The sequence below is a fragment of the Podarcis melisellensis genome (assembly GCF_964234715.1).
Source record: "Podarcis melisellensis genome assembly, chromosome: 3".
Classification (NCBI taxonomy): Eukaryota; Metazoa; Chordata; class Lepidosauria; order Squamata; family Lacertidae; genus Podarcis; species Podarcis melisellensis.
In genome coordinates this window covers 15,912,125-15,926,582 of record NC_138530.1, presented here as the reverse complement: position 1 = coordinate 15,926,582, position 14,458 = coordinate 15,912,125, and the positions used below count along the sequence as shown (strand labels likewise).

At 44.1% G+C, this 14,458-nt stretch overlaps 1 long non-coding RNA gene across 1 annotated transcript; it reads right to left on the bottom strand.

The window, feature by feature from the left end:
* Positions 1 to 1,387: 1,387 nt before the first annotated feature.
* LOC309366058 lies at positions 1,388 to 10,735 on the bottom strand. Its single transcript, XR_014166450.1, has 2 exons — positions 10,437 to 10,735; positions 1,388 to 2,273 (listed from the first exon to the last, which is right to left on the bottom strand). It is a non-coding gene; the product is annotated as an uncharacterized lncRNA (long non-coding RNA).
* Positions 10,736 to 14,458: the final 3,723 nt, after the last annotated feature.

The window sequence follows — 14,458 nt, the reverse complement described above, 5'->3', positions numbered from 1 at the left end:
TGTACAAGGTGTCAGATATATTCATGGCACATGCCCATATAATGAGTGTTATTCAACTCAGGTTTACTGAGTTGAATAGTCCTGTTGAAATTAATGGACCTAACTTAATCACGTTTTCTAATTTCAGTGGTTCTACTCTGAGTAAAACTTAGCTAATAATACTATTTTTACTGTACTAGTTCCCATTTAGAAATGCACTAGATATCTATGTGCAGATAGATATAATTTCTATTATGAGAGGAGAATCTGTGACCTGCAGATGTTGTTGGACTCTTAATTTGCATCACCCCCCACCAGCATGAGCAATGGAGTTGTAGACCAGAAATATCTGGAGGGAAACGTGTGGGTCTATACACACACACAGAGAGAGAGAGAGAGAGAGAGAGAGAGAGAGAGAGAGAGAGAGAGAGAGGGCTCTCCAAATGCAGTGTAATGCGGAATATCCAAAAAGGATCCTATGGTAAGATTTTACTCGGAAGAAATGTATGCTCACAATCACATTATTGGCCCTTGCATAGTTTCTTCTTCTTCACTATAAGAAGAACAGTGTGTGTGTGTGTGTGTGTGTGTGTGTGTGTGTGTAATCTGGATTAGTGCTACGTTCATGGTAAAGTGAACCATGGTCTCACACAAGAGCACTTTGCCCATGGCAAGTGTTTGATAAAGGTAAAGCAAACATTCAAGGGACAACCATGTGGTTTATCATCATGGTCTCGTTTGGTCCTGAATGGGTAGATTCACCCAAGTTAGCTCTGGCTACTGAGTGGGGTATATGGCCCTTCCCCATTCACTTCAATGGAAGGCGTAAGTTCATATGCCCATCCCTACTCCCTCCACTGAGATCAAGGGGAAGACGTTGCACGTGGGGACACTCTCTGAGCATGGGTGGCCCCCTTGTCCTTGGACCCGTAAGAAGAGTCTCTGGGATCAGGCCAATGGCCCATCTAGTCCAGATTCCTGTTCTCACAGAGGCCAACTAGTGCCATTGTTAACAGAGCGGGAGAAAATAATGCATTCCCTCCATGCCACGTATGATTTTTATAAACTTATGTCACCTCTTACTTTTTCTCTAAACTAAATAGCCCTATAGTGTCCAAGTAAATACTTATTTGCTTTAAAGGATCCACACTGGCTCCCAGTACGTTTCCAAGCACAATTCAAAGTGTTTGTGCTGGCCTTTAAAGCCCTAAACAGCCTCCATCCTGTATACCTTGAAGGAGCGTCTCCACCTCCATCGTCCAGCCCAGACACTGAGGTCCAGCTCCTTCTGGTGGTTCCCTCACTGCAAGAAGTTGTGTCTGCCCTGTGGAACACCCTCCCATCAGATGTCAAGGAAATAAACAACTATCTGAGGTTCAGAAGACATCTGAAGGTAGCCCTGTTCAGGGAAGTTTTTAATGCTTGATGTTTTATTGTGTTTTTAATATTCTGTTGGGAGCTGCCCAGAGTGGCTGAGGCAAGCCAGTCAGATGGCCGGCATATAATTAATGACATTGCTGTTGTTGTTGTACTCTGAGTACTCGGAAGGGAAGCATTTCACGGCCCACTTTTGTTCTGTGCTTATCAAAAAGCTGCTATTATTCTGAAGTTAGTAGCGTTCAGCTGGCCGATTGAATAATCCACTGTGGATCTTTGCTTATAATTGGCCATCACAGGATCATAACATATTGGTCACCAGGTACTTCCTTAATCTCAGCCATTTCAACAATTTCCTTGGAACTTGTTTGAAGAGGGAGCCAGGATCTGATGGGTTTCCAGCGCTGGATGCCAAGGTGGTTTTAATTCTGGCAAAGGGTTCACAGCAGGAAAATAGGGAGTGCGATGCCTCAGATGCTACCGGTTTTCGGTTGTGATGCTCCACGTGTGAAAAGACTGATAAAAGAATTAGCATTCTGTGCAGCTTTTTCCAGTTTCAAGAGTGAAGTGCTGGCTTTGCTTTGACTGCTCTCAATCAAGGATATCAACACAGAGGGAGAAAAATGGAAAAAGAACCTCCCTAATGTTCTGAAAACAAAAGAATGAATTTCTTCTGAGGTTTAAGGGCATTCTCCCCCATCTTATCTGGTTATTTATAGCCTGTTCTGGCTATAACAGGCAACCTTGAATTAACATCTCCAAGTTTATGCCTTCCTGTTCTATTGCTCTGATCACTGCTACGCCAGGTACCAATCTTGGCCTTTATTTGCTTAATTTTAAAAATGGCAATGGCAGCAATTACAATAACAAATTGAGTGGGGAAGCGATCATGCACAAACACCTCTTGGCGGCCAGCTCTGCAAAGAGAAGAGAAACACAAATAATTTTGTCGCTAATAAGGCAGCGTGCCCGAAAGTAGCTTCTCCCACACACAAAAACACAGCCAGCTTTGGCATAAAGCAGCTAATGAGAAAGGAAAATTAAAATGTCGCCATCAGACCTCTCGCCATGTCTCCCTTGGAAAAGAAGAATGCCCATCAAGTAATGCCATGTTGCTCTTTAAAGGGATTAAGAAGAGTTTGGATTTGATATCCCGCTTTATCACTACCCAAAGGAGTCTCAAAGTGGCTAACATTCTCCTTTCCCTTCCTCCCCCACAACAAACACTCTGTGAGGTGAGTGGGGCTGAGAGACTTCAAAGAAGTGGGACTGGCCTAAGGTCACCCAGCAGCTGCATGTGGAGGAGCGGGGAATCGAACCCGGTTCACCAGATTACAAGTCCACCGCTCTTAACCACTACACCACACTGGCTCTCAATCATTTCCTCCTGGAGGCAATGAGCCCTGCCTTAAACTTAGCCTTGGAGCTCCAAAGCAGGTGTCTTTTTCCAAAGAGCAGGACTGAAGGTTTCTTTCCTCCAGTTGGGTAAATGGGACATTTGCCCTTGGGTACTGCTCTGGAAGGATGTTTTGAACAGCCAGCCGCAGAGATTCTCCTCTCATGCTGTGTTGCAAAGAACCACTGCTTGCTGCCACACTTCCTCGTGTAGCCTTGGTCTCCCGCAATGAAAGCTGTGATTGTTCTGGGATTCCATTGTTAAGCATAATTGTTTAATTGACACTGAAATGGGGGAATACCTAAATGTGTATTACTGAAGGCTTTAATGTGGGGAAATTCCACTGATGTATACTGTGGTCTCTGAGCTCCTAGATGGGTTGATAAGTACGATAACTACTGCTGCTTTCTGCTAGCTAACATGTGAGTGTTTAACCTAGATCAAGTGGCAAATGGAGATCAGGTTTCAAAATGGAGATTTGCAGCCAAATACCTTTGTCACCTGATCTACGGTTAAACACTATGTCAGAGCTAAAAGAAAAAGGAAAAACAAACAAAAAACACTATGTCAGAGCTAGCAGAGAACAATAACAATTAAGTATCAACCCATCTAGGAACCCAGAGAGCTTAATATAGCCCCATGGAAAATCCCCACGATGAAGCCTTCAGTAATACACATTTAGGCGTTCTCCATTTCAATGAGAATTTAACAATTATACTTAACACCTCCTTTCTCTTGCATCTCCCTGTGCACCCTCGACATCAGCTTCAGAGGATTAGAAGACCATCTGGACAATATTTGGTGGGCAGGCAGTGGAGGAGGAAACAGAAGTTCTGTTGTGCACTGCTTTGAAAACAACCCAATGTGTTGCTCTCCAGATGTTGCTGAACTAGAGCTGCCATCATCCTTGATCATTGGGCCATGATAACTGGGGTGGATGGGAGCTGGAGTTTAAGAACATCTGGAGAGCAGAAGATTGGCTACCCCTGAGCTAGTAAGTCTATCTTCGGTTGTCCTTCATGAATTCATCTAATCTCCTTTCAATGCCACCGAAACTACTGCCAATTGCTGTGTTCTGTGGCAGTGACTTCCACAAAGTTGTTACCCACCGCATGAAGAAGTCCTTCACTTTTGTCTGGCTCTCCTGCCAATCAGTTAAATCGGCTGACTCCGGGCCCTAGCGGTATGAGTGAGAAAAGAAGTAGGTTTCTGCCACAAAACCTGAAAATGTGGAAACATTTATTTATGTTTAATGGAAGAAGCTCCGCGTTCAGCAAAGTTGTTTACTTGGGCCTTTTGCTGAGGGCGTCAAGTGAAAAACGATTGTCCCTCAAGTAACAACATAAATATTTATCTTATTATGGATTGAAATAAAACATTGTGTGCCTGGAGAGTCTAAGGTAAAGTTGTATTTTTAACCTTGTAAGGAAAGAGTCTAGAGGTTTGAGCTTAATTAAATTATAAATTGATCCCTCTAACCTTTTCGTCTCAAATATATATATAATGCATGGCAAGCTGCGTCCTGGGATGATGGTAGCCAATGGTATGATTTTCTGCATCCTGGCAGAGGTAAAGGAGAGGCTGCTGACGCCCTCTGAGGTGATTTTCAGCGCACATTGAATTGCATAGAGCGCTATTCTTCACACATTGTTGTGTTAATGATCCAGTTAGCGATGAAAAATTGTGTTGGCTTGTAAACACAACTGCCCTGTGGGGCCTCAATTAATGCAGGATGCTTTGTGATGATATTAGCCTGGGGTGAGAAGCTGACTCGGTTTTATTTCACTTATTCGTTTAATTTGAAAATTTATAATCCGCTTTTCAATTCATGGGAGCTCTGAAAAATGGTGGAAAACCTTTTTTAAAAAAATCACTGGGGGGAAAAACCCCAATTTAAACTGTAAACAGTAAGGAAAACCTCAAAGATAACTGAGTCGTGAGCTGTTATTTTCTTGTTTTACCACCAGCAGGGAAACACAAATCAAATAAACTCTTACTGAAGATGAAAGGCTTGAGTTAAAAATAATAATAATAAAGTTTCAACAGCATGCCTGAAAGGGTGTCTGGGTTTGGGACTATGTGAATCTTAGGTGGCAACGGGTTGCACAGATGTGGAGTCACCACTAAAAATGTCCCGTAACCTCAGTACGTTGCTTAGATGTCTAGCTGCTAAGTATGTTGGGATGTAGAGGGTTGGTGAGATCTCCCATTAATCTTTTAGCTGGCAAAGGTTTTCTTTTGACTCTTCCAGTTTGTGATTCGGCTGCCTTGTGTTGCTTTGCTTGCTTGTTGATTTATGGGATTTTATTGCACTCTATGGTACAGTACCATAAACTCTGCAAGAGTTTGGAGGCCTTTGGGAAAGAGGCAGTATATGAATGAATCATTATCAAAATGTCTAACGGCATCACAGTCTAGTGACTTGGAGTGGCCGCCGAGACCATATTACCCCAGTCCTGAAAGGTCTACATTGGCTCCCAGTACATTTCCCTTTACCCTCTATTTGGGAGTCCTCTGGGCAGCCGCTGCTGCGGTCCCTGGTCTCTGAGCTGCCTCTCCTGCCCAAAAAGGCCTCCTCACACTGTCCCACAGGGGCCTGAACAGGAATCTACACACATATTAAAAAACACTGTGAAAATGCTTTTTTAAAAAAGAGTTTTGAAAAATACTTTGAATTTTGCATAGCTCACTACCGCCATCTAGTGACGCATTTGTATATTGCACTTTACAACACATTTAAAACTTTTAATTTGCAGCTGTGTAGCTGAGTCATGGGACTTACCTGTCCGTTCCCAACAGCAAGGGCTGGCTGGCTGGGCTCCCTCGCCCGCTTGCTTGCTTACTCCGAGGCTGCCTCAGCTCCTGGCAACCAGCACCCCCTGACCAGCCCCAGAGGCACCATTTGCCTGCAGAGCTTGTAGCCAGGGCTGCTGCAATAAACAGCCGTGCAAGCCTTTGGGAGGCAGAGATGCGAGAGGGCATCAGAGGAGGGAGGGAAGGAAGGAGGGACAGTGTTGCCCTCGGCATCCCTGACCATCATTAAAGGCACCCCAGGGTGCTACAGCACACTGGTTGAAAACCACTGCTGTAACCAATAATATTGCAGAGATGATATGGGCATGAGGGCTTCATGTATTCAGAATGCTATATAGATGCCTTGAACTCTTGTATTTGCTGCCCAGCTTTTGTAATTACAATGAAGCTGATCTTTCCATGACATACTGTTAATAATAATAATAATAATAATAATAATAATAATAATAATAATAATAATAATAATAATAATTAATACCCCGCCCATCTGGCTGGGCTTCCCCAGCCACTTTGGGTGGCTTCCAACAAAATATTAAAATACAGTAATGCATCAAACATTAAAAGCTTCTCTAAACAGGGCTGCCTTCAGATGTCTTCTAAAAGTCTGGTAGTTGTTTTTCTCTTTGACATCTGATGGGAGGGTGTTCCACAGAGCGGGTGCCACTACTGAGAAGGCCCTCTGCCTGGTTCCCTGCAACTTGGCTTCTCACAGCGAGGGAATCGCCAGAAGGCCCTCAGCGCTAGACCTCAGTGTCTGGGCTGAGCGATGGGGGTGGAGACGCTTTATTTGGCTAAAGAGGACTGGCATATTTCCAGACCCCCATTGTAGGGTGACACCTTCTTGTGAGATTCTCACGGGCAATGGCTGGCCAGTGGGCAAAATAAGACGTTGGACTAGAGAGGCCTTTGCTCTCACACAGGGGTGGCGCTTTCTCACTATTATTTATTGGGAAAGCAAAACTGTGTGTGACTTCGCTTATGTACCCTTCCCTCTTGGGGCTAGTTTTGTGCCGCTGGACTCTGTTATTTGGGATGCATCCTGGCCATCCTTGCTGTGTTGAACAAGTCCCCCCCGACAGCAATCCAGTTGCGATTTCCCATGAGCTTCGCGGCTTGAAAAAGCACAGCTGCAGCTCTGGCAGTTGCTGCCAGGTAATTGCTACAGCTGCAGCGCTGTCAGGGTTCTGTGCTACGTTGCTCATTTAATTGCAAGCACACGATGCTCAGGAGATTTTTTGAGTCAGGCCTGTAGCATAGGGCTGCCAACTTTGATATTTTTAAAAATCTGCTACATGGTTGGAGTTTGGGGCAGGGGTGGTGAAATATACTCGGCGTCGAGAGTGGATTTCATGCTCTTTATTCAGCTCATAGTGGTGAGGAGGGAATGGAAGTCCCCTCAAAGTATCTGCTTTATATACATTCTTTACACAATGGGCTGCACGTGATTGGCTAATTCCGGAATTCTCCTGTAGGCCAATCAGGTTGTGGATTCACTTCTATCTGGAGCTGGATTGGGTGGCTCCTGCCGACCAATCATACTGCTGCATTGTTCTAGGACCAATCAGACTGCTGCATTCTGAATCCTATTGTTCTAGGACCAATCAGACTGCTGCAGTTTGGATCCTATTTAACTCAGTACATAACAGGTGGGAAACCTGTGGCCCGCCAGGTGTTGCTGAACAACAGCTCTCATCACCCCTGACCATTGGTCATGTTGGCTGGGGCTGATGGGAGTTGGAGTCCAACAATGACTGGAGGACCACAGATTTCCCACTGCTGGTTAAGGCAGCGGAAGGAGGGGGCTTTCAGGGGACTCCATCCCATCAGACGGCAAAAGATAAAGGGACCCCTGACTGTTAAGTCCAGTCACGGATGACTCTGGGGTTGTGGGCTTATCTCGCTTTACTGGCCGAGGGAGCTGGCGTTTGTCCACAGACAGCTTCCGGGTCATGTGGTCAGCATGACTAAGCCACTTCTGGTGAACCAGAGCAGCGCACGGAAACACCGTTTACCTTCCCACCGGAGTGCTACCTATTTATCTATTTGCACATGATGTGCTTTCGAACTGCTAGGTTGGCAGGAGCAGGGACCGAGCAACGGGAGCTCACCCCTTCGTGGGGATTCGAACCGTCGATCTTCTGATCAGCAAGCGCTAGGCTCTGTGGTTTAGACCACAGCGCCACCCGTGTCCTCTATGACATCAGAAGGTGGAGCCAAATCCAAAGCTTTATCACTTGACAGATAAATGTCACATAGGGAGAAAGAAGTTTTCTTCTTTTTCTCTGTTTTTCTATCCCTTCGTATTATATGATATAAATGTGATAAAGGGTTTTTTTGTTTTGTTTTTTAGTTTCCCCCCTCTGTTTTCCTTTCTCTTTCTCATTACAGTGGTACCTCGGGTTAAGAACTTAATTTGTTCTGGAGGTCTGTTCTTAACCTGAAACTGTTCTTAACCTGAGGTACCACTTTAGCTAATGGGGCCTCCTGCTGCCGCCATGTGATTTCTGTTCTCATCCTGAAGCAAAGTTCTTAACCCGAGGTACTATTTCTGGGTTAGCGGAGTCTGTAACCTGACGCATCTGTAACCTGAAGCGTCTGTAACCCGAGGTACCACTGTACTTTAAAATTGTGTTTTGTAAGGATTATGAGTATTCTGGAATCATAGAATTGTAGAGCTGGAAGTCCAACCCCCTGCAAGGCAGGAATCTCATCTAAAACATCCATGAGTTTTTGGCCCTTCAATTTCTGCTTAAAACCTCCAAGAAAGGCGAGTCCACCACCTATTTCACTGCTGAGTAGCTCTTACTGACAGGAAGTTCTTCCTGACGTTGAGTCGGAATTTCCTTTCTTGTAACTTGAATCCATTGGTTCGAGTCCTACCCTCCAGAGCAGGAGAAAACAAGTTTATTCCCTCTTCCATGAAACAGCCCTTGAGATATTTGAAGATGGTTATCATCTCTCCTCTCAGTCTCCTCTTTTCCAGGCTAAACATGCCCAGCTCCCTCAACCGTTCCTCATAAGGCTTGGTTTCCAGACCCTTCATCACCTTGGTTGCCCTCCTCTGCACACGTTCTATTTAATGTTATCTTACTTGGTTGCCCCAGCCACTCTGGGCAGCTTCCAACATATTTAAAAAAACATAATAAAACATTAATCATTTTTAAAAAACTTCCCTATACAGGATCGCTTTTAGACAGCTCGGGGGTCAGATAACTCTATGTTGTTGTTGTTTAGTATTTAGTCGTGTCCGACTCTTCGTGACCCCATGGACCAGAGCACGCCAGGAACTCCTGTCTTCCACTGCCTCCTGCAGTTTGGTCAAACTCATGCTGGTAGCTTCAAGAACACTGTCCAACCATCTCGTCTTCTGTCGTCCCCTTCTCCTTGTGCCCTCCATCTTTCCCAGTAATAGGGTCTTTTCCAGGGAGTCTTCTCTTCTCATGAGGTGGCCGAAGTAGTGGAGCCTCAGCTTCACTATCTCCATACCCTTCAACATTTATCCAATGAAAATAGATCCTAAAGAAAAGTGGGACATTCCAGGATCAAATCAGAAACCAGGACGGCTTCTCTAAATCAGGGACATCCCTGGAATAATTGGGACACTTGGAAGGTCTGCAGTCAATCCTAGACTGCATGGGGTTAGGGACAGTGAGAGTTGTAGTCAAACAACATCTACAGGTATGGAAGTGAGAGCTGGACCATAAAGAAGGCTGATCGCTGAAGAATTGATGCTTTTGAATTATGGTGCTGGAGGAGACTCTTGAGAGTCCCATGGACTGCAAGAAGATCAAACCTCTCCATTCTGAAGGAAATCAGCTCTGAGTGCTCACTGGAAGGACAGATCGTGAAGCTGAGGCTCCAATATTTTGGTCACCTCATGAGAAAAGAAGACTCTCTGGAAAAGACCCTGATCTACAGGGCACCAGATTGGGGAGGCTGGGTTTGTGTGTAGGCCTAGGGCTTCATTCAATTTCTCATCGACTGTATAACCTTGGGCCATTCGCCATTCCTTAGCCTAAATCAGCCTTTCTCAACCTTGGGTCCCCACATGTTGTTGGACTACAACTCCCATCATCCCTGACTGCTGGTCCTTCTAGCTAGGGATGATGGAAGTTGTAGTCCAACAACATATGGGACCCAAGGTTGAGAAAAGCCGGCCTATGCAGGGTTGTTGTGAGGATAAAATGGAGCAGAAGGGTGGGGGGAGAATAGGCCTTGAACTCCAAGTTTTCCCCCCATGTTTAATGTTTTATTATGTTTTTATATATGTTTGAAGCTGCCCAGTGCTGGGGCAACCCAATAAGATGAGTGGGTATAAATAGTAAAATTATCATGATGCAAAGGGACGTCCCTATTTTCATCAGAGAAATGTTGGAGGATATGGAAATACATAACAAATGTATATCCGCCCCCCCCCATCCAGCACTTGTACCAGTGACTGGTCCCGCTGAACTCAGTGGAGCTTACTTCCAAGTAAACATGCATAATCTCAGGCTGCCAGGCCCATCTAATTGGGCCATAAGGAGTTCTGCTGGATGTTTTCAGAGACGGAGTATGATTAGCACTGATTGCTTTCTGTACGTTTATTTTTGTCCTTAATTGGACATTCATTGAAGGAGAGGCATTATTAAGAAGGCAGAGCATTTTCCTCTCTCCAATTTTTATTCTCAAGTAAAACTAGTTAGCTGCCACGCAGCATTCCGCCCTCCCCCTCTTTATGAAAAATGCCAGCTATTTTAACTTGTATTTTGACTAGTCTGCCTCTCTGTCTTTGCTTTCTGCATCCAAGTATCTATCAATAAAATATTACGGCTCCAATGACTCTATTCATTGAACAGCAGGGGGAGAAAAATCTTCTGGGATCTGTCACCTGATTCTCTGGGGGGTGGGGTTCCAGCAAGTTGTCTTCCCACATGGCATTGCTTTAAGTGCAATGAAATTCTTCCGTGCTTTCAACTAAATTGAGAATTCTGTTTGAAAAGGCGACGTTCTCCACGGGCCTTGACTCCAGCCAGATTTATCTTTCATTTCCCAGTTTTCAACTGATGTACAGCAGAAACTCCTCACCGGAAATAAACGTTAGTGTGACATACTTGAAAGCAAGAATGGAAGCCTTTCATTGTTCCTCATTGATTAAAAGTTGTGTCTGCAGCGCCCGCTGCTGACGAGGATTTCATAGGCGAGTAAAGGAAACCGTAATCGAACAATGAAGTAATAAAACACAAATGAAAAACAAGAACCGTAAAACGGAGTAGCACGGCAATGAAATGAAAGGAAATGAAAATCAATATAGAGCAAGCATAACAACAGCTGGACCTCAAAGCTAGGACAGGAATGGTTTTTACCTGCCTTCAGAAAGCCAGCAGGGAGGAGTCTGTGCAAATGTCTCTTGGGAAAATGTTCCTTGATATTGGGGCTACCACAAAAAAGACTCTGCTCATATATATCATATAATCCAGCCAAATGTTAAGCACTCTAAGCTCCAGGGATTTAGGAACATAGGAAGCAGACTTCCTCCCTCCCTCCCTCCCTCCCTCCCTCCCTCCCTCCCTCCCTCCCTCCCTCCTTCCTTCCTTCCTTCCTTCCTTCCTTCCTTCCGTATACTTAGGGTTGCCATACGTCCAGAATTTCCCAGATATTGCCAGGATTCAACCGTTGGAAACAGTGTCCAGGCGGAAATTGCTTAAATCGCTTAAAATTTGGACATATGGCAACCCATGTCGGAAGTGGGATATGTAGATTTTGGCGAATTTCCTTTAAAATAGCTTTAATTTTTTTTTTTTGAGATCTTGCCAAAAAAAGCTGAACAACTTTTGTGTCCAGCTTTTCACCTTTTGAAATATGGCAACCCTGGTATACTACCTTTATCTTCCAAGGAATTCAAGATGATATACATCGTTTTCCTCTCCATTTCATCCTCACAAGAACCCTGTGAGGTAGGTTAGGCTCAGAGATGTTGACTGGCCCAAGGTCACCCAGTGAGCTTCATTGCTGAGTCAGGATTCGAATCCTGCTCTCCCAGGTCCTAGTCTAACACTCTAACCATTACACCACACTGGCTTTAAAAAAAAAATTATACCCAATAATAGAAAGATAAAGTCGTAGGGACCCTAATGACAATAAAATGAAGATTATTATTGAAAGTTGAATGCAAACGTATGCTAGTGTATGTGAATAAAATACAGAATTACAAATACAACTTTTCCAAACTAGTCACCGTATATAAAAAAATGCAGTTCTTCAAATAGTACAGATAATAATAACAAGATCTCCAGGATTTTATTTCATACTTCAGAAAAAAACTGGAGAATTATTTGTGAATGGCAGCCATTAATTCCCTTTCAATTTTTCTTTCCGTTTTTTTCTTCCTTTCAGGAATATGTTATTTCCAAGGCCTTTTTTCCACAGCCGGAACTCAGTTCTGGCACTTCTCAAGTGAGCGCCATTGCCATTCTAAGAGAACCTCTAAGAATCCCAGCACCTCTTTTTCTCAAAAATAGAATGGGTTATTCCCATAAATCTTGAAAGCATAAGACAAAAATAAAAAAGTGGTTATCCATTAAATATAAGAATATGCATATGTATGGAACATGGTAAATAATTAAAATAACTACTACACGCAGTTGGGCATTTGAGTTCACCCTAAAGAGTTGTTACTACAGGAATGGCTAGCTAGAAAGCTGCAATATAAACAGGCATTTTTAAAAATAAAATACTCTACCTGGAAATGCCAGAAATTGAACATGGAACTTTCTGCATGCAGAGCAAAAGCACTATAGCTCTTCAGTAGGTGTGAGTGTGTTTCAGATTTTTAAATCAATGGAAATTAAAAGGGCTTAACCTTTTCAGGCTCATGCCCCCTAGTTCTCTGCATGGACATTTGTAAAGAGAGAAAGAAAATAACATTTGGATCCTTAACTGAAGATTTCTGCTGACCCCAGGATACTAAATTCCGTACCAGAGGAATGATTAGCAAATCTATTGCCTGTTACAGCAGTTAACTTGAAGGTCAAGACTCTTTCGCCAAGATATTGTTGCTTCGTCACACAAGTTCAATTTCTGCAAAGATCTTTTATCACATTTTTAATCTTTCTTATTGAACAGTTCTACATTTGGGGCATTAATGAGAAGCTCTTGACCAGGCAAGGTCATTGCCTAGTTCCTGGCAGACGTGACTGCTGTCCAAAATGGAATAAATAACTGCAGGGATAACTGTGAGCATAGGGCTGTCATGATATTAACCTGTTAGCAAGCCGCCTCAGCGGATATGCATTTCACAAACTGTTGCATAGTCTCTCCAATTTCTGAGTGCTGTGAGATTCCGGGGGTTACCTAGGTTTTGTGTTTCCTTTGGGGCAGCCTTTATGATTTATAGTGTATTCACACATATATACAACCTGAGTCTGCGATGGAGGGGGTCACAGCATGAACTCCCCGAGAGGGCCTTGTTTCCTTCGTAGCCGCAGGTTTGGATTCAAATGGAAATCAAATATTGCTCTGTCTCTCAGCTTGCTGTTTTTCTTCTAGCTTAAATCACTCCAACCTCTCTGCTCTCAACCCTGCCTTTGTCTTTCTACCTACCCATGAGTTGGGGGAGCTGGGGGAGGGCCTCCCACCCATTTTTCATCTTGCACAGAGCCCCTTCCTTTGTTCCCTTAATGACCCATTGCCTCACCAGGAAGCTAGCCTGGCTACTCAAGAATAGAACCCCTCCAAAACTCCTAACAATGCAAACAATCTCTTCTTCTTTGGCAATCACTCATAGCCGAGTAAGATTGTCTTCCATGAACACGGTTTTAACAGTGAGTCCGTAAGTGACTGTGGAGGCCAATTCTGGATCCACACGTCCTTCCACAGTGGGGACATAGGTTTCCGGACGGGAGTTGATCACGGTGAGGGTTTGCCAAGCGTGCCTTCTTCTTAGCACGTTTCTCCCTTGCGTCCTGAGTTCAAGCATCTTCAAAGCCCAGGACACCTTTGATAAAGGCTGTTCTCCAACTGGAGCGCTCGCATGCCAGTTTTTCCCAGTTGTCAGTGTTCATACTCCTTTTTTTATATTTGCCATCAGAGAGTCTTTGAATCTCTTTTGTTGACCACCAGCATTACACTTTTCATTTTTAAGTTTGGAATAGAGTAGTTGGTTTGGAAGACGATAATCAGGCATCTGCACAACATGACCAGTCTGACGAAGTTGATGTTGAAGAATCACTGCTTCGACACTGGTGGTCTTTGCATCTTCCAGTACACTGGCATTAGTTCGCCTGTCTTCCCAGGTGATGTGTAAAGTTTTCTGGAGACACTGTTAATGGAATCTTTCGCGGAGTTGGAGCTGGCATTTATAAGTGGTCCACGTTTCTCAAGCATACAATCTAGGAGTCTTGTGAATAAGGGTCTTTAGGCATTGACAAGAGTGAGTCTTGGCAGATTTATCCAGTCACTTCGCAGGTCTTAAAAACTGGGATATTTTCTGAGCACACACAATGTTGGAAGACAGGGTGAGCGTTGGTCCGTTGCCTTGAGAATGCAATCCATTCCCTACTTTCCAAGAGGGCAATTCACTACATTTTGTAGTGAAACTGATTGGTTGCATAGCATTGTGATGTCGCCTTCCTTGGTATGTGCTCCCTGATTGGCTTGAATAACACAGTAAGGGAGCAGGAGGGAATTGGTAAAGGTTAAAGGGTAAAGGACCCCTGGACGGTTAAGTCCTATCAAAGGTGATTATAGGGTTGCTGCGCTCATCTCACTTTCAGGCGAGGGAGCCGGCGTTTGTCCACAGACAGCTTTCCGGGTCATGTGGCCAGCATAACTAAACCGCTACTGGTGAAACGGAGGACCATGACGAGTGCCAGAGCTCACGGAAACAAATAAATAAATAGATGCAACTAGTTA